The sequence below is a fragment of the Myxine glutinosa genome, chromosome 1, assembly GCF_964187855.1.
Source record: "Myxine glutinosa chromosome 1, kmMyxGlut1.1, whole genome shotgun sequence".
NCBI lineage: Eukaryota > Metazoa > Chordata > Myxini > Myxiniformes > Myxinidae > Myxine > Myxine glutinosa.
In genome coordinates this window covers 351715455-351737557 of record NC_136261.1, presented here as the reverse complement: position 1 = coordinate 351737557, position 22103 = coordinate 351715455, and the positions used below count along the sequence as shown (strand labels likewise).

Sequence of the window (22103 nt, the reverse complement as noted above, 5' to 3'; positions counted from 1 at the left end):
AGAGGGCAGTGCAGGGAGAGTGAGGAAGAGAGTTTTTGATCAAGATAGCCACCCCACCACCAGGACGAGGCTCAGGTCTATCGTACCGGAGGAGGGAGTAACCAGGAAGAGATATTAAGGAATCAGAGACATCTTGAAGGAGGAAAGTTTCTGTTAAGCAGATCAAGTCTGGATTTTCAGAAGCAACCTGAATGGAGAGATCAATCAGGTTTGAGCGAAGGCCCCGGATGTTTGAGGTCCATACCGTTAGTGAGGAGAGAGGGGGAGCATCGGGTGCAGGACAGGGGAGGGGAGGGGTAGGGTCAGATGAAGGGTGAGAGGGGGATGTAGGAAGAGCAGTTTTTTTTTTTTTTTTTTGTATACAAGATCGAGGCTCGTGAAAGAGCGAAAATTAATCACACAGAAAGACAAACAGACACATAAAACAAATAGTGTGTGTGTCAGAATTGATAGTGTGTCAGAGATTACAGAAGAGTTACAAGAAAGGGAAGGATGAGGAGGACGAAAGGTTTGATGGTGATGGAATGAGGCACAGTGAGAGTTTGTTTGAGGTGGGGCAGAGGAAAGTAGAAGGTTGGGGGAGGTGGAGGTATGACATAGAAGGGAGACGAAGAGGGGAGGAGGCAGCTTTGAGTGGGAGGAGGGAGAATTTGGGAGGGATGGTTGGGGGGGAGATTTGAAGGGGAGGGGCAAGGGGGGAGTTAGAAAGTGGATGATTAATGAAAGATGAACATCTATCTATAATTCCAGCAATCTCTGTGTGTGTGTGTGTGTCTGTGTGTGTGTTTGTTTGTTTGTCTGTGACCGCTGTTTCTTGACAACCACGGGTCCGATATACTTTAAACTTGCCAGGTATATTGCTGGGGACCCGAGGATGTGCCTTTTCAAGGTTTCATATTAATCAGACAAGTAGTTACCGAGCTATGTCCAAAAAACGATTCAACCAATCAGAGAGCAGCGAGCTATCACGTGTGCCGAACGTGCCGAACAGACTCTGCCTCGGACGGCACATTTGAGAGCGTATTCATTTATTTCACGTTGGCAAACTATGTTGGCGTTAAACTATGTTTTAAAACTAATTAAAACTAATTTGCGATTCATCGTAACTGCGATTTGCGACCTTCCGGACAGTGAAGACTTCACTTCCGGCAGCCAATCACAGAACGCGTTGTTGCGAGCCGAGCCGAGCGCGTGCGCCATTACGGTTCGTAATTCGATTTCTTCCGGAGAAAATAATAATTTCTCGATTTCTTATGCGCATTATTTCTCCCAGAGCGAAGGGCGGAAGCGAAGAGCGTTGTTTTTTTTGTTTACGGGCGTACGGGCGTACGGGCGGGGTAGAGCGTACGGGTAGCGTTTTTTTTTTTTTTTGGCAAGGAACGGGCACCCACGTACGGGCATGCCCTAGTATATAACAAATTGGGTTTGTTGTGATTTTCAAGTTAGCGATTCGTTTAAGAACGATGGAGGAGGGATGGAATGAATGAGAATTTAGAGCATGGAGTGATTTGGAATCATAAGAGATTGAATATTTTTTTGAAATGGAATGAGTTGTGGAAATTGAAAGGAGCCTTTTAAATAAGAAGAAAAACAGCGTGTTGTAATAAAACCACTGAATAAAACACTGAAGGGGATATTTGAAACATATTTAAACAGAACTGTGAAGAACAATCTTATATTCACAAAAATACCAATGGGTAGAGGAAGCCTAGAGCGACGACCACGAGTCACTTGAACAGGGCAAAAGGTGGAAGGCAAGGGGAAAATGGGGGCGGGGCGAGACAGCGCACTGGGCAGAGGCAAAAGCACACGAGGAGAAAGGGAAAATAAAAGTTTTTTTTGTTTGTTTTTTTGGTTGATTTTGGGGGGGAGGGGTGTGGGGGTTACAACGTTAGACAAATTGTAGATGTTTGGTGAAGCTTGGTGGAGAAGGGGAAATCAAAAAAGCTAGCAAAACAGCGAAGGAAGGAACAACCTTCGACGGGGGAAGCCTGAGGCTGCAAGGCCTTGCTCGCGACGCGGCAAACAAACGATTAATTTATGAAAGATAAACACCGAGAAACTTCCAAGGGGGACACTATAAGTTCACACACCGAACGATAAATACAGTTTCGACAAAATACAATTGTGAACAGACTTAACTTTGAAAAACGTGGACCGTGTGGACCGTCGAAAACCCCTGCCACCGTCTCCAAGATCTCACGAGATCTGAATTTGATAACATAGATTTATGTTAAATCCAAAATGGCTGCCGAACCACGTGACCGATGACGTCCTCAATTTAGTTCTCGCATACAATTTTTGTGTCGATCATGCTCAATAAATTTAAAACTGATTGGATCAAGCGTTCTACTTGTCTAATTATGACGTCATAATGAATACACCGATGACATCATCATGAATATATGTTGTTCCCCATGGGGAGTACTTGACAATGAGCCATGCTTCAATTTTTTCATAGAGCGGTTTCAGAGATATATAGGTGTAACGTTTTTTTCGGTTTTCCCAAGATGGTGCCCATACCACGTGACATATGACGTCATAATTATCATTACAACTTCTGCAGGAGGAGGTGCTTTTATGGTGAAAATGTGTTATGGTACAATCGGACCAACAGTTGCAGAGAAAAGCATACTTACGTTCTGTGCGAACAAACAGACAGACAGACAGACAAACGGGCCCAAATGCAATACCCTCCTCTGGCAAGGGTAAAACTCTGCTACTACTAGCTCAGGTCAAGGTCAAATGACCTTTGACCCCAAAGTCCATCCAGTTAATCTTTGCATCATAATACACCTTTGATTTAAAAAAAAAAAGAGGTTCACAATTTATCGCGGCAACAAAATCGTCACGGAAGGACGGACAACCCGAAAACATAATACCTCTGGCGTCTTCGGTAGCGGGGGCATAAAAACAGATAAACAGATGATAAAAAACACTTCCGAGAAATAAAATCGGCTATCCTTCATTGTGTACCATGCTCTTATACAGAGCACCGGTGCTGCCAAAACAGTTTCTTGGCTCCAGTTACAATCCTGGACAGGTCGCTATTCCGACACAGAAGCTGTCCAACATGATAAAAGTCGTAAGAAAAAGGGTTTGGAAGTCCAGGTTCCCAAATGGAATTCCATTAAAATCCCATTGAACAAGGATCAATTGGCCTGAAACGTATTGTGACAAACTGCCATTAACACCAAGGCTGCACTGACTTTGAGTGATTAAATTGGTGAACTGAACTCCAGTTGGACCTGGAACCAGCTTACTTCTCAGGGGTTCAACTCATGTTAGTGGCTTGTGTTACGTGCTCCTCCCCGACCCCCTGGTCACGGTGTACCTCCGAGCTCCGAGAGGAGTCACGGCAGAAAAATGTGTTATTCCGTATGTCAAAGATCAATGGTGAAGCCACACCAATTGTTACTCACAAACAAATATTGTATTAAGATCACACAAGAATAACAGTACAACAATAATAGTAATCACAAGAACAATCAATATATCCTATGATGGTACCATCAGTTTCATAATATATAGCTCACTGTGCTCCAAGTGAGTGAAACCAGAACATTCCCAATGTCTCTTTCCCGGCCTCAAACCCAAGTTGATTCCGGGTTCAAGCCGAAGTCGATTCGCTCCAGCGATCGCCAGAACGATGTCCAATCGAGACCAGAATCCCGTGCGGATGGCAAGTACAGTCACACAGCCCACAGCTGCACAAAGGCGCCCTCAAGGCGACTGGGAAATCACACCCTCGGGTATGGACTTTCACGGCTCACAGTCGGCGAACCGCAAATTAATCTTCAAAAGCCACGGTGCACACACACACACACCAGATACGTCTGAAAGCGGTGAAAATGGCTGACGAAGCAAAGAAACCTTGCTCGAAGCGCATGAGTCAAAATGGCCGATGACCCGTTCTTGAGACGTAACGGCCTGGCAATAATTCTCCTTGGAATCCACCGTCAAAAAACCTGACACGCAGGTTGATCGGTCACAGTGATGACAACTCTGTCGCAGGAATCCCTTTCCCAGGAACCCAAAAGTTCCCTCGTGACTCTTGCTCACCAACATTCGCTCCAGACTGCAAGTAGCGCGGCTCCTCTTGTCCGACTCACTCGCTCCACCCTCTTTCTTTCTCCTCTTCCTCTTCGTCGTCCGGTTCCCGATCCGGTTTCCTGTTTCTTTTTAACACTAACTTTTTCACCTTTTGAAAACAGTTCATGAACAATAAACCTTTTGAAAAGAATAATAGTACATAGAATCCAAAATGTTTACAGTGGATGAAAACCACCACATCGGAAGTGACGAATCCATAACACTTGGACATAGGGCTTCCTGCCAACATGGAAAATTATTGCCAGTCAGCTGATACATAAATTGGATTTGTTAGTACAATACCATTTCATTTTTGTCAAATGAAAGACCAAATACTGGAACTCAGTGGGACTCAGTAGCGAGCAAACCTGTGCCAGGCTGAACAGTTTATGTTTTGTATCCCACTGTTAGGCCGGATCTGGATTAGGACCTTAACCAAAATGTAATCTGCTTGTTCTTGTCATCTACCCAGCTCATCCACCTAGTTTAGTTATCACTCGTCCAAAACTTTTTAAAATATCATGTTATATCTCGCTTTTCGCCCGATCTCTCAATGGTGAATAATCACGTAAAAAATATCTGATCCAGATCCAGATGTTCACCAAAATCTAAGGAATTCGTCGTTGTCGCACACCCAACCTGTCCACCAAATTTGTCTGACTCCGGTCGTAATCTTTGAGATATCCTGCTCACAAACAGACATGGGTGAAAACACTACCTCTGTCCACCTTTGGTGACAGAGGTACGACTGAGAAAGGAAACGGGACAAATGCAGCAATTCAGAAGAGGAAACCAAAGCCCAAAGCTTTGGAATTCCATACAGGCCAAGGCTTTTAAAGTTTAGTGCTTATTCTCGTTTTTTTTTTGTTTTTTTTACTTCATCAATGGATGGTAAAATTAATGCAACCAAGATAATGCAAAAATAAAAAACAAATCAAAATTGAGGACAAAGACCTCGAGGTTATGGTTGCTGAAAAATAAAAATATAACAAGTACAGATACATTCCAAGTAGACCACCCCCATACCAAATAAATAAATAACATATCCTTCAGCACCTGGCATTGCCGACAGACTCAATAAGTAGACCAATAAGACTCATGCAGCACATGGAGACGGAATTGGGAGAGAGAGGTGTACAATTAATTGATTGATTAATTGCGTAATTAAAATAAATAAATAATAATCGTAAAATAATTAATTTCATAATCAATTGGCTAATAGCATACCTAAGCCACCAGTGTTTCAACTGAAACTGTAACTATGTGAAAAAAAATGAAATAATTAATTAATCGAAAAGTTAAATAATTAATTCACTAATTGATTAATCAATAAATCAAAAATATCATTTATAGCCAAATCATTTGGTCACCGTCATAATTAATTTATTAATGAATTGGCTAAAGCATACCTAAACCACCATGGTTTCATCTGAATCTGTAACTTTTTGAAAATCAATTAATTAAATAATTATCAGCTTCCTAGCTCAAAAGGTGCCTGAGATATTGCCCAGATGAGAGAGAAAAGAAATAAGTATGTAATAAATCGGTAATAATTAAGTAATTAATCAATTAATTTCTGAATAAAAAATAAAAAATACTGTTTTTTCCAAAGTACGTCCTCACTCACGATTGTGCCCAAATTTCAGCTTACGAGCGCAAAGAACGGCTGAAGTATCGCCAGGACAAACAAACAAACGACCAAGAAGATGTCATGTCGAGCACAATACTTGCAAAATCCACCCCTCCCCAAAATAAAAGGTTTCCATGGATACATCAAATTGTCCATTTCATTAAGATTATAATTGACGATCTTAATCAAAGTTCAGGTCAATCGGATTAAAATTGATCATTTTTCAGAAGACAATTGAGATTGGAAGTTTGACCTTGAGTTTACCTTTGACCTCAAAAATAGTTGATTTCCAAATTCAGTGATGCACTTTTTAATTGCTGTTTAATCTCCAAGTTAATGGGATAAAAAGTGGCAATTTTTCATATGAAAATGGATGATTTTGGTAGTTTGACCTTTAAACCTTTGACCTTAAAATAGTTTTCCCAATTTAGTGACTCAATATGCAAATGTTGTTCAATTTTCAAGTCAATCGGATGAAAAATGGCAATTTTAAAAATTTGACCTCACGATGACCTTTGACCTAAAAATCAAAAGGCTTCCTTATGACCAACTCTGCCATCTGGTGAAGTTGCGAGAAGATCGGTTTAAAATTGTGACCTGTAGGCACAATTTTTGTATTGTTTGTATTTGTATTTTGGACAAATATGGCACACGGCCATTTTGGACAAATATGGCGGCCGAACCACGTGACCGATGACATCATTATTTGTTTTCTAAACTAATTTATTCCTTGATGATGCTCAAGAAATTTCAGATTGATCGGATTAAGTTTTTGACTTGTCGAATTATGACGTCATAATGGAGGCACCTATGACATCATCATTAACATATTTTATTCCCCATGGAGAGTTCTTTACAATGAGCCATGTCTCAATTTTTTCTGTTCAGCACTTTCGGAGATATGGAGGTGCAAATCTTTTCGGTTTTTCCAAGATGGCGGCCGAACCACGTGACCGATGACGTCGTCAATTGGGCACAAACTATTCCAGGGCAAGTCAAATATGTGTGTAAAGCTTGGTGATTCTACGTGCAACGGTGTAGACGTAGTGCTGCGCACAGACAGACAGACAAACAGACAAGCAGACAGACAGACAAACCAACCGATCAACATACTTGCTGGAATCTTTTCCGGCAAATAATAACGCACAAGACCAACCAATATACTTTTAAAATCTTCGATTTTGCAAGGAACAAATGGAGTGAAAACTGAGCACTCCCTTTCGGTACGCATCATCGCCAAGCACCGAAGGGGCCCGGCAATGACGTCATGCAGCACCTGGAGATGTAATAGGAAAGGAGCAGTGTACAACAATAAAGGATAGCAATGATAGAACATTATGATAGAAGGAAGATTTTAAAAAACTACGAAGAAGTCAACAATGAGAGAAAGCAAAACCAGATGTTTGAATCTAACCTGCAAAGATTCTTCCATGAACTAGGGAAACAAAAGAAAAATGTATCAAATCCCCTGAAAAGATACAATTGAACATTTCTAAACAGGATTTTATGAAGACCCAAAATAACACAATAAGGAGGCGGAATGGATCCAACACTTGGAAAAGAAAAAAAAACATTTTAAAAAACTAGAACTGTGAGCAGTGATGATAGGCTTCCAGGCAAAAAAAGTCGCCATACCATGTGACTGATGACGTCATCATTTTCAATAAATTTTTCTCATTGGTAGTCTATCATATCTGTAAGTTTTGGTTTGGAACAGTTAAGCTGTTCTGGAGATATAGATTTTCAATTTTTTCCTTAATTCCAAGATGGCCACCATACCATGTGACTGATTATGTCATCATTTCCAAAACAAAGTCCTCATGTTTAGTCAATCATACGTATGACGTTTCAGATTGATCCGTTGAGTGGTTCTGGAGATATGGATTTTCAAATATTTTTTCCTTAAGTCCAAGATGGTCACCATACCACGTGACTGATAATGTCGTAGTTCCGAAACATTTTTCTTCATGGTGAGTTGATCATAAATATGAAATTTTGTATTTATCTGTTCAGCAGTTCTGGAGAAAGATGTTTAAAGGTTTTCCTTATATCGAAGATGGCCACCATATCACATGACTGATGACATCATAGTTTACAAATATTTTTCCCACATCAGTAGTTGATCATATGCATGACACTTCACATTGATCTGTTAAGCGGTGCTCCGGAAAAGTTTATTTAATTTTTTGCTTAAATTCAAGATGTCGGCCAAACCACAGGGCTGATGTCATAGTTTACAAATATTTTCCCCCATTGGTATGTAAACATATATTTCAAGTTTAATATCGATCGTAGAAGCGGTTTTGGAGAAGTAGATTTTTACCAAGTTTTATTTTTAAATCCAATATGGCCGCCAAACCATGTGACCGATGATGTTTTTTTCTCTCAAACTTTTATCCACATGGCTTGGCGATCATATTTGTAAAATTGATCAAATTGATCGTGTTGATCCGTTCAGCGGTTCTTGAGAAGACGATGTTTAAAGTTTATGACGTCATAGGCAATGGAAGCCAATGTAAATCAAAATTGCAAAAACAAAATTCATGACGCAATTAGTTACATTGGTTTCTATAATGAGTTGAAGTTTTGTAGAGCGAGCTATAAGGGTTTTCTCAGGTTCGTCTCCATAAAATGTGTGAGAATAATAACCCTACAACAATGGGCTTCCAGTGGGAACCTCACTGGAAGCCATATAGGCTATGAGCCAAGGGGCTTGGTCGGTACCATACAGATGGAGTAAGGCTCATTGTGATTTTTAGCAAGATATATATCCCTAGATATGATAAAAAAAGTGATAGCAGTGTATAACTCTCGGCCATCTCTGGGTTATCACCCGAAATATTATTATACGCCCGCTTCGCTTCGCCAAAAAATGTGATATTTGCTAAAATTGGAATAAATATGTTTTTAAGGACCACAGAGTGCCAATAATTTGCATACTGGATGCCAACTAATATAGTAATAGAAATATAGAACATTTGTGGGGGTTATTTATCAAAATATTGATATAATGACAAAAAATATGTTAAATTTAGTGAAAAAGTGGTCGAAATCGCTTCGAGTTCAGAATTCACATTGTACATTTTTGTCAATATTTCAAAAATGAAAACTCCCAGAGTAACATTTGACCCCTCAAAATCTTCGCAAGGAACCACTGCATTGGAATATATCATTACTTTGTAATATGGTGGTTGTTTGGGGCACATATTTTGGCAAAGTTCAAAATATGTTCAACCATACCCCCTAATTTTGATATTTTGGAACGAAACATAGCTTTTGAACATTTTAGGTTTATTCGTCTACTACTTTTGGTATCTCAGTGTAATTTTTGGTATTAGCTAGTATCCTAAAGTAGGTTTGTAACATCAGCTACATTATATTGCACAATGCATGCAAACTTGCTCCACACTCTAGGTTTATCATGATCTCTCGAACAAATACGATCTCGATCTCGATCTCGGCACTCTGTGGTCCTTAAAAACATATTTATTCCAATTTTAGCAAATATCACATTTTTTGGCGAAGCGAAGCGGGCGTATAATAATATTTCGGGTGATAACACAGAGATGGCCGAGAGTTATACACTGCTATCACTTTCTTTTCATATCTAGGGACATATATCTTGCTAAAAATCACAATGAGCCTTACTCCATCTGTATGGTACCGACCGGTCAATTTGGGGGGTCTGGCTCATAGCCTATAATAATGTGGTCAATCTTATTATGAGTTCTTTGATCAGGCGATCAGGCTTTGATCTATACAGAATCGAGGCTCCTGTAAACTAACACATTGAACATGAAAACATGCACAGACACATAAAACATACAATAAAGGGAGCGGGAGACAAGAGGGAGAGAGAGGGAAGCACAACAGAAGAGAACAGGGACGTCGGTAGATCTGTGGAAGGGAGAGGGCTGGGGGTGGAGGGAGGGGTACCCGGTATGAAGCAAATGAACACTACTAGGAATTTCAGGAAAGAAGTTGAGGATTGAAAGAGGTAGATTTGGGGTGTTTTAACGGGGATAGAAAAGATCAAGGTTTTGGATGGGGGAAGATAAGAGATTGTGGTGAACAGCTGTTTTAAAGACCTTGAGGGAGGAGTGGGATTGAAGAGAGTGAGGGAGTTTGTTCCAGAGGTGGGAGAAAAGAGGAATGAAAGAGTGAAGGTGAGCAGAGAGTCTTGATTTTGGCAGTTTCACCATAAGAGGGTTGCTGGCATATCTTGTGCGTCCTACAGGAATATTAAGGGGAAAGAGCACAGACAGAGCAGGGGGAGAAAGGCCGGAGAGGAGTCAGTAGAAGACAGAAAGACCACCTACCTTTGGTTTCAACCGCGTGAACCCGAGCTCAGTGTGACGCAGGTGCACCAGCCCAGAGGGGAGAATAGTATTCCATCGAGTTGCGGATGAAAGCCTTGTATGTGGTGAGAAGCTCAGGTGTGCCAAGGAAGGACTTCGCATGACAGAGGATGTTCAGTCGGCGACTCGCTTTGGAGGCCAGCTTGGAAATGTGGTTTTCTCAGGAAAGATCATGGCAGAAAGTGAGACCCAAAAGCTTGAGTGAGAGAACTTCTTCGAGAGGATTGTTCAGAAAGTAGATTGGAGGGTTGTCCAGACGGTCTATTCGGAGAGACAAAGTGAGAGTGTGAGATTTGTCAGGATTGAAAGACATGTTCCACTTGTTTGACCAGTTTGTGATATTGTCCAGGTCTGCAGAGAGTGAAGAGGCTGCAGACTGCCGATCTGAGGGTTAAGATATGGAGCGGCAGAGAGTGGAGTCATCAGTAAAGAGATGGAGAAGATTTTCCAAAGAGTCGGAGAGATCATTGATGAAGACCAGAAAAAGCACAGGTATATTGATAAACAGAAGTTATATTTCCCTATAACGTCTTTCCAATTTGAGTTGTCACTGCCAACCTTGGCATTTAGATCTCCCATAATGATGAATGTCCTTTTTCGAGACTTTGTTCATTTCACTTGTCATAAAATTCATCTACACTTTATTCCAGGTCTGTAGAGTTGGGAGCATACACCTGGATGATGGTAATTTCTCCATTTTGCGTTTGTAATCTTCCTTATATCAATCTTGGAGAAACAGGGTTGTATCCCAGGAGTGTTTTCTGCACGTGTTTGTTAAGGATCAGTGCAACTCCAGCTCTATGTAATGAAACTATTCCTGAACACAGAACATTATGGGCTTCTATGACGAATTCACCATCATCTGTCCAGTGGGTTTCAGCAATTCCAAGTATTCCCCATTTTAATTTCTGCTTCTGGTTTAGTAGTATTTCAAGGTTTCCTTGATGATGCAATGTCCCAACATTCCATGTGCCAATTCCTATCTTGGATTTGGTCATTAGTAGCACTCTTCTATCCTTGGGTATATCAGCTTAACACCTTCAATTTGGGTTTCCTTGTTGAGTTCTCCATTTGTGTTTGGAGCTGGAGCGTCAGTTGCTCGAATGCGCTGTTGGCCCATCGGATGAGATAGCAGGTTTGTACAATCAGGGGCTCTAACCCTGGTGTTGTATCATTTCGTCATCATCATGGTTCATTTTCGCTCATGGTTAACCAGGAGGTTGAGACTTCCCTTTCCTGGTTACCTGATCCGTTCTTCACCAACTGAATAAGTCAAGTCAGTTGGTTCACAGCCCATAATCTCACAAGTCGGTCGCTCCCTCCCCTACTTATGAAGTGTACCATGGGCCGTCTCCTCCTTGTATGACCAATCATAATTGGCCACACCTGGCCACAAATGGAAATCAATAAACTACAGTACATATCAAAACAAGGAAACTTCACTTTCCACAAAATGTTCTCCAAAAATCAATGCATCCCAAGAATGTACCTGCTGAGATGAGGACTCAGTGGACTGATGGAGCTCAACCAAGGGCACAGAATGACAACTGTAGGATTGGCTGAGTACCTGAAAAGTTCAAGTGACTACGGAATCCAATTTGTATGCAAACACGAATACATTAAGCCAGAAAAGGTATCCCGAACCTACCTAGCAAAAAAATTACAAAGACAGGTGCAGGTAGAAGATGTCACACATGAAACCGAAACAGCAGCGAAAACAGCCCCAATGATTACAAAAAGACCGCACTCTTCGGCTAGAACGAAACTCTTCGACGTGGCCATGTCAACCAATATGCCTACGCCCACATTATTACATCATTATACCCACTTGTACCAAGTTTGAGTGTACCAAGTTTGATTTAAATCCCTTCACCTGTTCTCAACTATGGCATTTTTAGCCACGTCGCAGACGCTGGTCATAGAATGCCCTCTGCTGTTGTTGTTGTTCTTCTTGTTCTTCTTCTTCTTGTTCTTGCAGAGAAGACAAAACCTCAAAGCTCCACCCATTCTGGGAACCATAGCTCCACCCATTCTGGGAGAGGCTTCATATAAACAAATATCCACCATTTTATTAACTCGCATAGCTTTGAGGCCTGTTTTGTAGGCCCGTGGTGTCTTCCTCTCTCACACAGTTTTATTTCAAATCAAATTCGATATATCATTTCATTTTTCACAGTCGCTAACATAGTTTTAGACTCGGTTGAAAAAAAACGGGAAGAAAATCCGATGAAAGTTGCCCTTTATAGAACGAAATGAATTCTCAAAGGCCTGTAACTTCAAGTCCATTGAGATATATATTTTTAAAATCGCGGCATGGTCAGTCATACACCGCCCGAAATAACAGACGGGAAAATGCCGAGATATATATATTTTGTTTAAATCGCGGCATGGTCAGTCATACACCGCCCAAAATAACAGACGGGAAAATGCCGAGATATATTAAAAATTCGTCCATTTGATGACAATCGTCACGATGAAATATTTAATTTATACGTCGTCACAATAATGTGGAGAGAGGAGCATAGCTTCGTTCACGTGTCGCCACACACGGGAAATTGCCGAGATATATATTTTTTAAATCGCGGCATGGTCAGTCATACACCGCCTGAAATAACAGACAGGAAAATGCCGAGATATATTAAAAATTCGTTGCCACACACACGGGAAATTGCCGAGATATATTTTCACTTTGCACAAAAATAACATCAAGTAATCGAATCAATAGGAATGTCCTGTGCCTATAACATCGACGTTATAGGCACAGCTGCATCTAGGCATTGTGTAACATCGACGCGGCTTTTGTTTTAATTAAAACCTTTTGTACTTGTTAGCTAATGGGAACTCTGACCTTTGACCTATTGACCCCATAATCTAATCTGTTTAGCTTTACATCATTATACATACCTGTACCAAGTTTGAATTAGATCACTTCAGCCGTTCTCAAGTTATAGACCTATTACAAACTTTGACCTTTGACCAATTGACCTCAAAATTTAATCAGTTCGTCTTTACATTATTCTACATAAGTGTACCAAATTTGGTCAGAATCCCGTCACTGGTTAAAAAGTTATCGCAGTAACAGGATTTTTACCTAACATGACTTCTGACCTTCGGCCTTTGCCCTCGTGACCCCCAAAATCTAATCAGTTCATCTTTACCACATTATACATACCTGCAACAAGTTTGTCTAAGATCTATTCAGCCGTTCTCAAGTTATCTCTGGAACGAAAACCTATCACGGACGGACGGACTGACAGCAGGACGGACAACCTGAAAACATAATGCCTCCGGGGACGAATAAAAAGGAAAACCAAACTTCCACTTCAGTTTCTTATTTAGAATTACAAATCAATATCAATAATAATAAATTTCACACCAAATTATTTGATAAACGATATGCTTTTCAATTCCACATTGCACGAATGACTTTCTGAGAGAGCAACATTCCTAAAAAGCTCTTCATGGTATGGGTGCAGGTGAAAATAGAAAGCATCTGAAATTGCAAAATCGAGCCACATCCGTTTGTATTCAGACGTTTGTAATAAACATTATTAACAATAAAATAATAAATTAATAACATAAAAATAAATTATAAAAATCAAATCAATTATTAAAAAAAAGAAATCAACTCAAAAAAAAAAACTAAATAAAAAAAAACTAGAACTGCCACTTTATAACTGCTGGCAGTGATGAACGGTTTACCCCGCCTTCCCACTTTTGATACAACCCCACTTTCATTGGACATGCTTTGACACAACCCCCTTGGATACAACCCCGATACACACACACACACACACACACACACACACACACACACACACACATCCCCCCTACCCCCACCCACACACACACCCACACACAAACACCCCCACCCCCCCCCCCACACGCACACACATATCCACACAAACGCACCCCCCTGCCAAATACACATCCCCACACACACATCCCCCCACACACACATCCCCATACACACACACATCCCCACATCCCCACACACACACACACACACAAACACCCCCCCCCCCCCTCCACACACATACACACATATCCATGCACACACACATCCCCAAATACACACGCACACACACATCCCCACACACACACAAACACACATCCCCTCGACCCCCCACCCCCCCCCCACACACACACATACATAGACACCCCCAAACACACACCACCCCCCCCCCCACACACACACACACGCACACATATCCACACACACGCACAACACAAACACACACACACACCGATCAAGAGATATCCATTTTTTAAATATTTTCGTTTAATTAACGATATCTGCCACCCGTGGAAGAACGTCGTGCCGTGGGCATGACGTCTACTGTGGAGCGTATGTCATCGTGAGAATGAAGGTTCGCTTCGATCGAACATGGTCAAATTTTTCCCCATTGTCACCAAATTTGTTGTGGTATTTTGTTAACTCATCCGAGGGAAGACTAAAATCGAAATCCGATTTGAAATCGGAGCAAAATTGACGCCGCAAGGTCTGCCTGCACGCATGGATATTTTACCTGAGGAAGAATTCACTTTGGAAATGCGATCCATTTAAAATAATAATAATAATAATAATAATGCATTTATTTTATATAGCACTTTTCAGGGAGCCCAAAGACGCTTTGACAGAGTGCAAAACATAATGCATAGCAAAACATGAAAACAATTGCAAAAAAGAAGAATCAATAGGGAAATATTCAAAGCACAAAGGAGGGAGAAGGAGAGGAGATAGTCAGGGGTTAGATGCTGTGGGTTAAATGTTGAATGCAGTGTTGAACAGGTGGGTCTTGAGTGATATTTTGAACGTGGTGAGTGAGGAGGAGTCTCTGATGGTGTGAGGTAGTGAGTTCCAGAGGGTGGGAGCAGCGATGGAGAAGTCCCTGTCCCCCCAGGATCTAAATTTGGTCCGGATGGGGGGGGTCAGGAGGTTGGTACCAGCAGAGCGGAGGTTGCGGGTGGGAGTGTGTCTGGAGAGGAGGTCAGCCAGGTAGGATGGGGCCAGGTTATGGAGGGCTTTGTAGGTCAAGAGGAGGATTTTGTACTGGATTCTCTGGGGGATGGGGAGCCAGTGAAGCTTGTAAAGGACGGGGGTGATGTGGTCACGGGTCCGGGAATGGGTGAGTAGACGGGCAGCGGAGTTCTGAATGTATTGGAGTTTATTGGTGATTGTTGAGGGTGAACCATAAAGGAGGCTATTGCAGTAGTCCAGACGGGAAGTGATGAAGGCGTGGATGAGGGTTTCTGCAGCCACGGAGGAGAGGGATGAGCGGAGACGGGCGATGTTTTTCAGGTGAAAGAAGGCTGTCTTTGTGATCTGTTTAGTGTATTTGTCGAAGGAGAGGGTTTGGTCAAAGATGATGCCAAGATTCCGGATGTGAGGGGAGGTGGATACTGGGATACCATCGATGTTGAGGGCAAAGTTATGGTTGGATTTTATGAGCGTTTTTGGGCCAATGATGATTATTTCAGATTTATCACAGTTAAGTTTGAGGAAGTTGATTTGAAGCCAGGATTTTATTTCAGTGATGCAGTTTGTCAGGATAGAGTGGGTGGCGGTGGAGATGGACTTGGTGGAGATGAAAAGCTGGATGTCATCGGCGAAGCAGTGGAATTGGAGACCATGACGGCGGATTAAGTGACCGAGGGGGGACAGGTAAAGGATGAAGAGGAGGGGGCCAAGAACTGAACCTTGGGGGACACCTTGGGGGAGTGGAGCAGTGGGGGATTTGCGGTTATTGATGGAGATGAACTGGTGTCTGTCAGAGAGGTATGATTTAATCCAAGAGAGGGCAGTGCCGGTAATGTTAAAGGTGGTTTCAAGTCGGGTGAGGAGGATGGTGTGATCGATGATGTCAAAGGCGGCGCTGAGGTCGAGGAGGATGAGAATGTTGAGGTTGCCAGCGTCAGAGGAGAGGAGAAGGTCGTTGGTGATTTTGAGGAGAGCAGTTTCAGTACTGTGGTTGGAGCGGAATCCGGATTGGAATGTTTCATACAGGTTATTGGCAGAGAGGTGATGTTTGAGTTGAGTGGCTACAGCGCGTTCCTAAACTTTTGACAGAAAGGGTAGGTTGGAGACGGGTCTGAAGTTATTTAGGGTGTCAGGGTTTAGTCCAGGTTTTTTCAGAATGGGGGTAACAGCAGCAATTTTGAGGGACGGTGGGATGATGCCTGTAGACAGGGAGGAGTTTATTGTTGCAATGATAAGTGGAGAGAGCAGGAAGGGAGGCCTTGACAAAGCCGGAGGGGATGGGGTCAAGAGTGCAGGTGGCAGTTTTCATTCCTATGAGGAGTTCAGAGAGGTCAGTAGGGGAGACTGGGGAGAATTGAGACAGGGGATGGCAGGATAAGGGGGGGCAGGTGGTTTGAGGGGGAGCGGGTGCGGCGGTGGTCAAGCTGTTGTAGATGTTTTCAATTTTGCGTTGGAAGAATGAAAGGAAGGAGATGCAGTTGTCTATTGTGAATGACTGGGTGGTGGTGTTCAGGGGGCTGAGGAGTTTGTTTATTGTAGAGAAGAGTGCTTTTGGGTTTCCGGAGCCAGAGTGGATAATTTGAGAGTAGTAGGCGGAGCGGGCGCAGGAGAGGGCATCTTTATAGTGTTGTAGGTGGTCCTTGTAGGCCTGGGAGTGAACTGTGAGACCTGTTTTATTGCGGAGTCTTTCAAGTTGGCGAGCACAAGTTTTCATCAGGCGGAGGTCAGGGGTAAACCAGGGAGCAGAATGGGTGAAAGAAACTGTTTTGGTTTTTATAGGCGCAAGTTGGTCAAGGCAGGAGGAGAGAGTGTGGTTGTAGTAGTCAGTGAGGTCAGAAGGGGTGTGGAGGTCAACGAAGGGAGAAGTGGACATTTTTTCAGAGAGGGTGGATGAGAATGAGGTAGGTGAAAGAGCGTTTAGCTTACGGAAGTTGATAGTGCGATAATGCCTTGGTGCTGGGGTGGGGATGTTGATGGTCAGAGTGATGGCTAGGTGGTCAGAGAGAGTGAGGTCGGAGCCAGAGAGATGGTGCAAAATTAGTCCAGTAGAGCAGACAAGGTCCAAAATGTGACCACGGTTATGGGTAGGAAAGTTGACATGTTGAGTGAGGTTAAATCAGGTGAGTAAATCAGTGAAGTCAGTGGTTATCATGGAGTCAGTGGAGTCCATGTGGATATTGAAATCACCAAGGAGGAGGATTGAGGGGGAGAGGGAACATAGCTGGGTCAGAATGTAGGAGAAGTCAGACAGGAATGATGGGTGTGGTTTGGGAGGGCGGTAGACAACAGCCATGACTGACTGTTTCAGATTTTGTCTGATTTCCAAATCTGATGTCAGATTTTGAATAACTTCGTCATATTTCATCGGATTTCCACCAAATAAAGGTTACCATTGCTTGCAGATACCTCTCTTTCTCTCTAAAAGTGAAGACAGGATGAACTTCAGAGATAGAATTTAGCCTCGGCAGCGGAGAGTTTTACAATGTTATTTTCCAATGTAAATGACAATATAGCGTAGTTTTACGAAAATTCATCAGAATTTGCCCAGATTTGTTGCAGTGGAATGTTAACACCCTCTAGTGACTGCCAAATCCGAAGACAGAATTAAATTCCGAGCTACCCTGAGCTCGTGAGGTGGTTATGTCACATGGCCTGGTAAGAAAAAGTGTTGCGGTTCTTCTTCTTCACGCAATAACAACTTCTAGCTTCCAGACCGTACGTCCAATCATCTTGAGATTGTGCACACTTGTTAATCCTCTTGACTTCTACTATACAGTGTGTATCAAAAAGAAGGTAATCCGAATTCAAGGGGTTAATATGCAAAGGTTATTTAGTTTGACAATTTACATGTGGTTTACCAATAATGAGGAGATCCTCAGCTTTCCATTGATGCCTTTCATGCATCATTGCTGTCACACATGACCGAGTACATGTTCATTGAAAATGACAAGTTCAAATCGCATTTTTACAAGTTTGGCTAATCGATGCAAGTCAGGATAATTGGTGCAAAATTAACGTCAGATGTGAACTTTTCTCAGGAATGATTGACCTTTATGCACCCACACATTCAACATGTCCACCTCCCCTTTCAACACAAAGCTCACAGTGGCGGAGCATGCTCTGAACTGCTCGTCTCACCATAGCCGGGTCATTGCGCAAAGCATCCACTTCACGTCGAATACGGCCCTGCAATTCGTCAAGATCACGGGGAGGAGTTACGAACACCTTGTTCTTTAAATGTCCCCAAAGGAAATGATCACATGGTGTGAGGTCAGGTGATCTTGGCGGCCATTCCACTGCATGGTTGAGGGCGATAACTCAGTCTCCAAAGAGTTCCCTCAGTCGATCTCGGACAGCGATAAGATGATGTGCTGGGGCGCCGTCTTGGGCCCACCAGAGATATCTGAAGACACCACGAACCTGTCGCTCAAAGTTCTCCTCCAGCTGATCAAAACTTCATCATTGATCATCTGCAGATACCTGTTACCATTGACATTCCTTTGAAAGAAAAATAGTCCGATCACCTGACCACTTCCACAAAGTCCCAACCAAACAGTCCACTTTTGTCGATTCATGTTGGTGTCAAAATTAAATTCCGGGGGTTGTCCTGTCGGTGCATATTCAAGAACATTATGGGTATTGACCTTGCCGTACATGGCGAAAGCAGCTTCGTTGCCGATAACGAGATACCGCAGGAAATTGACATCTGCTTCGCAACGTGCTATCAACCATCCAGCAAGCACCAGCCTCCTGGCAAAACGCCCTGGCGTAAGTTGATGCCGGATGTGAATCCGATATGGATGTTGGTGGAGGTCCAGTCTTGTAATTCGGTTGAATGTTGCCGAAGGCAATCCCGTCCCATTTCATCTTGCGCTGGTATCCCTAGGATGCTCCAAAACTTGCTGCCTTACTGCTGCAATGTTCATTTCCGATCGCCCAGTGCGCCTCCTACCAGAATTCCCCTTGTTGCGGTTGAGGCTAGTGCCATGCGCTTGGTATTTCTTAACTTTCGCCCAGATGGTTTTGGCTGCTGGAGGCTCCTGTTCTGGGAAACGTTCCCTGAACGCATCACGAGTTCGCTGTAAACTTCCAGTTTGGTGAAAGGTTGTAACCACGAAGGTCCGCTGTTCAGTCGTAAGTTAAACCACCTTTTCAATGACTCAGACTGTCTCTAAACCCATACACTGTAGGCCCATCTTAAATACCCATCTTAAAGAAAGGATGACGCAACCGACGATTACCAGACCAGCTTAACAATTTTACATAATCAACTTGGTAGTCGACAAGTAATGCGTCAATTTAAAACTATCTTGCACCGATTAGCCAAACTTGTAAAAATGCGATTTGAACTTGTCATTTTCAATGAACATGTACTCGGTCATGTGTGACAGCAATGATGCATGAAAGGCATCAATGGAAAGCTGAGTATCTCCTCATAATTGGTAAACCACATGTAAATTGTCAAACTAAATAACCTTTGCATATTAACCCCTTGAATTCGGATTACCTTTTTTTTGATATGCACTGTAGTCGTCAGATTCACTATGTTTTTTCGTTCAAAATTTTGGTAGATTAGCAACACTATACATTTTTGGAATATTCAGAGCATGAGGAATCCAAAAATTAATGTTTACATTTGCGTAGACACCTTTGCGAAAATGACACTCAGGACAGTGATGAAGATCTGTAAAAGCATATTCCTGAACGGTATAGACCTCATAGATCCTGTGTATAGGACTTATAGTTCAATCTGATACTACCTATAACTTCCTATAACAACCTATAACTTCAAAGGACTTGCAATATCATGTATTATGTAATACAGTTATATCACAAATATAAAGACAATGGTTTTCAATTACCTTTGTTTGTTGCTTTTCTTTAATCCTGAGCACTATTTTGAGGCCTTTATTGGATTCCTTGACCCAGAAAACATAGGATTAGCATATTTAATTAAGTCTCTAGGTTGACGAGAAGCCGAGATCGTGCAAAATATGTATTTTATGGTGGCCATTTTCAAAATCCAAAATGGCGGCCATGCAGGTGTCTGTGCAAATGCCAACATTGATTTTCAGATTCTCCATGCTCTGAAGATTCCAAAAATGTACAGGTTTGCTAATCCCAAAATTTTGAAAGAAATTATATTTGTTGACATACTGAACCTGACTATCTTCATCACTGTCCTGAGTGTCATTTTCGCAAAGGTGTCTACGCAGATGTAAACATTAATTTTTGGATTCCTCATGCTCTGAATATTCCAAAAATGTATAGTTTTGCTAATCTACCAAAATTTTGAATGAAATTATATTTGTTAACATAGTGAACCTGACTATAGTATGAAGTTTCACGTCGATCAATGAAGGGATTCAAGAGATATCCATTTTAAAATATTTTCGTTTAATTAACGATATCTGCCAAACCACGTGCCCTAAAGCAAATTCCAAAAGGACATTTTAGTAGACTGATATGCTGAACACATCTGTGAAGTTTCCCCTCGATTGGATCAAAAATGAGGGAGGAGCTTGGTTTTAAAGGTTTATGCTTAAAAACGTCATAAATCTGAAACCATGTGACGCATGACGTAATGCTCGCTGACTTCTTTGTTCGTCATGGGTATGTGATTGTGCCTGCAAAGTTTGGCCTCGATCTGTTCAGCCGTTGCGGAGAAAAAGGGGTTTTTGTGTTTTCACGAAAAACAATATGGCGGCCGAACCACGTGACCTGTGACATCATAATTACCATTAAAATATTCTGCAGACTGAGTTCCTCCTATGGTGAAAATTTGCTCTCAATCGGTCCAATTATTGCAGAGAAAATGGTTTTTAAATGAAATTACTCATTAAAATGGCAGTAGCACTGACGGGGGAGGAAAATTATTGCGTTTCTTCTTTTCAACAATAAAGACTTCTACCTTCGAGACCGTACAAGCAATCATGTTGAAATTTTACACACATGTTCCACTTGATGAGATCTACATTGCATTAAAAATTCAAGTCGATCAATGCAGTGGTTCAAGAGTTAGAAGCTTTTTAGGATTTTTCTTCAATTATTTATTGTGGCCAAACCATGTGACATATCAAAACGTCTCAAGTATGATTGAAACTACCCCTCATCAAGGAACATTTCTGTAAAGTTTCCACTCGATATCTTCACAAATTATGGAGAAGATAGCATTTTTAGTTTAGGCTTTAAAATGTCATAACTCTGAAACCATGTGATGCATGACGTAATGCTCATTGACTTTTTGGTTCGTCATGGGTATGCGATTGTGCCTGAAAAATTTGGCCTCGACCTGTTCAGCCGTTGCGGAGAAAAAGGGGTTTTCGTGTTTTCATGAAAAACAATATGGCGGCCGAACCGCGTGACCTGTGACGTCATAATTACCATTAAAATATTCTGCAGACAGAGTTCCTCCTATGGTGAAAATTTGCTCTCAAACGGTCCAATTATTGCAGAGAAAATTGTTTTTAAAGGAAATGACATTAAAATGGCAGTCGCACTGCCTGGGGAGGAAAATTATTGCGTTTCTTCTTCTTTCAACAATAAAGACTTCTAACTTCGAGACCGCACAACCAATCATTTTAAATTTTACACACATGTACCGCTTGATGGGAGCTACATTGCATTAAAAATTCAAGTCGATCAATGCAGTGATTCAAGAGTTAGAAGCTTTTTAGGATTTTCCTTCAATTATTTATTGCGGCCAAACCATGTGACATATAAAAACGTCTCAAGTATGATTGAAACTACCCCTCATGGGGAACATTTGTGTAAAGTTTCCATTCGATATCTTCACAAATTATGGAGAAGATAGCATTTTTAGTTTATGCTTAAAAACGTCATAACTCTGAAACCATGTGATGCATGACATCATGCTCGCTGACTTTTTTGTTTGTCATGGGTATGCGATTATGCATGCCAAATTTGGGCTAGATCCGTTCAGCCGTTGCGGAGAAAAAGGGTTTTTTGTCTTTTTTACGAAAAACAATATGGCGGCCGAACCATGTGACGTATGACTTCGAAATTTTTTGCACTAGCAACG

General features: G+C 41.8%; 1 protein-coding gene across 4 annotated transcripts in view; it reads left to right on the top strand.

The window, feature by feature from the left end:
* LOC137413529 (caveolin-3-like) overlaps positions 1-22103 on the top strand; it is a 47424-nt gene that overhangs the window by 8751 nt on the left and 16570 nt on the right. For 2 of the 4 annotated variants that reach the window (XM_078769929.1, XM_078769930.1), the window contains exon 2: positions 10430-10572. The exons of the other annotated variants lie outside the window; for them this stretch is intronic. The gene's annotated coding sequence lies outside the window, so the exon portion shown is untranslated. The remainder of the gene's footprint in view (positions 1-10429; positions 10573-22103) is intronic. 4 annotated transcript variants of the gene reach the window in all.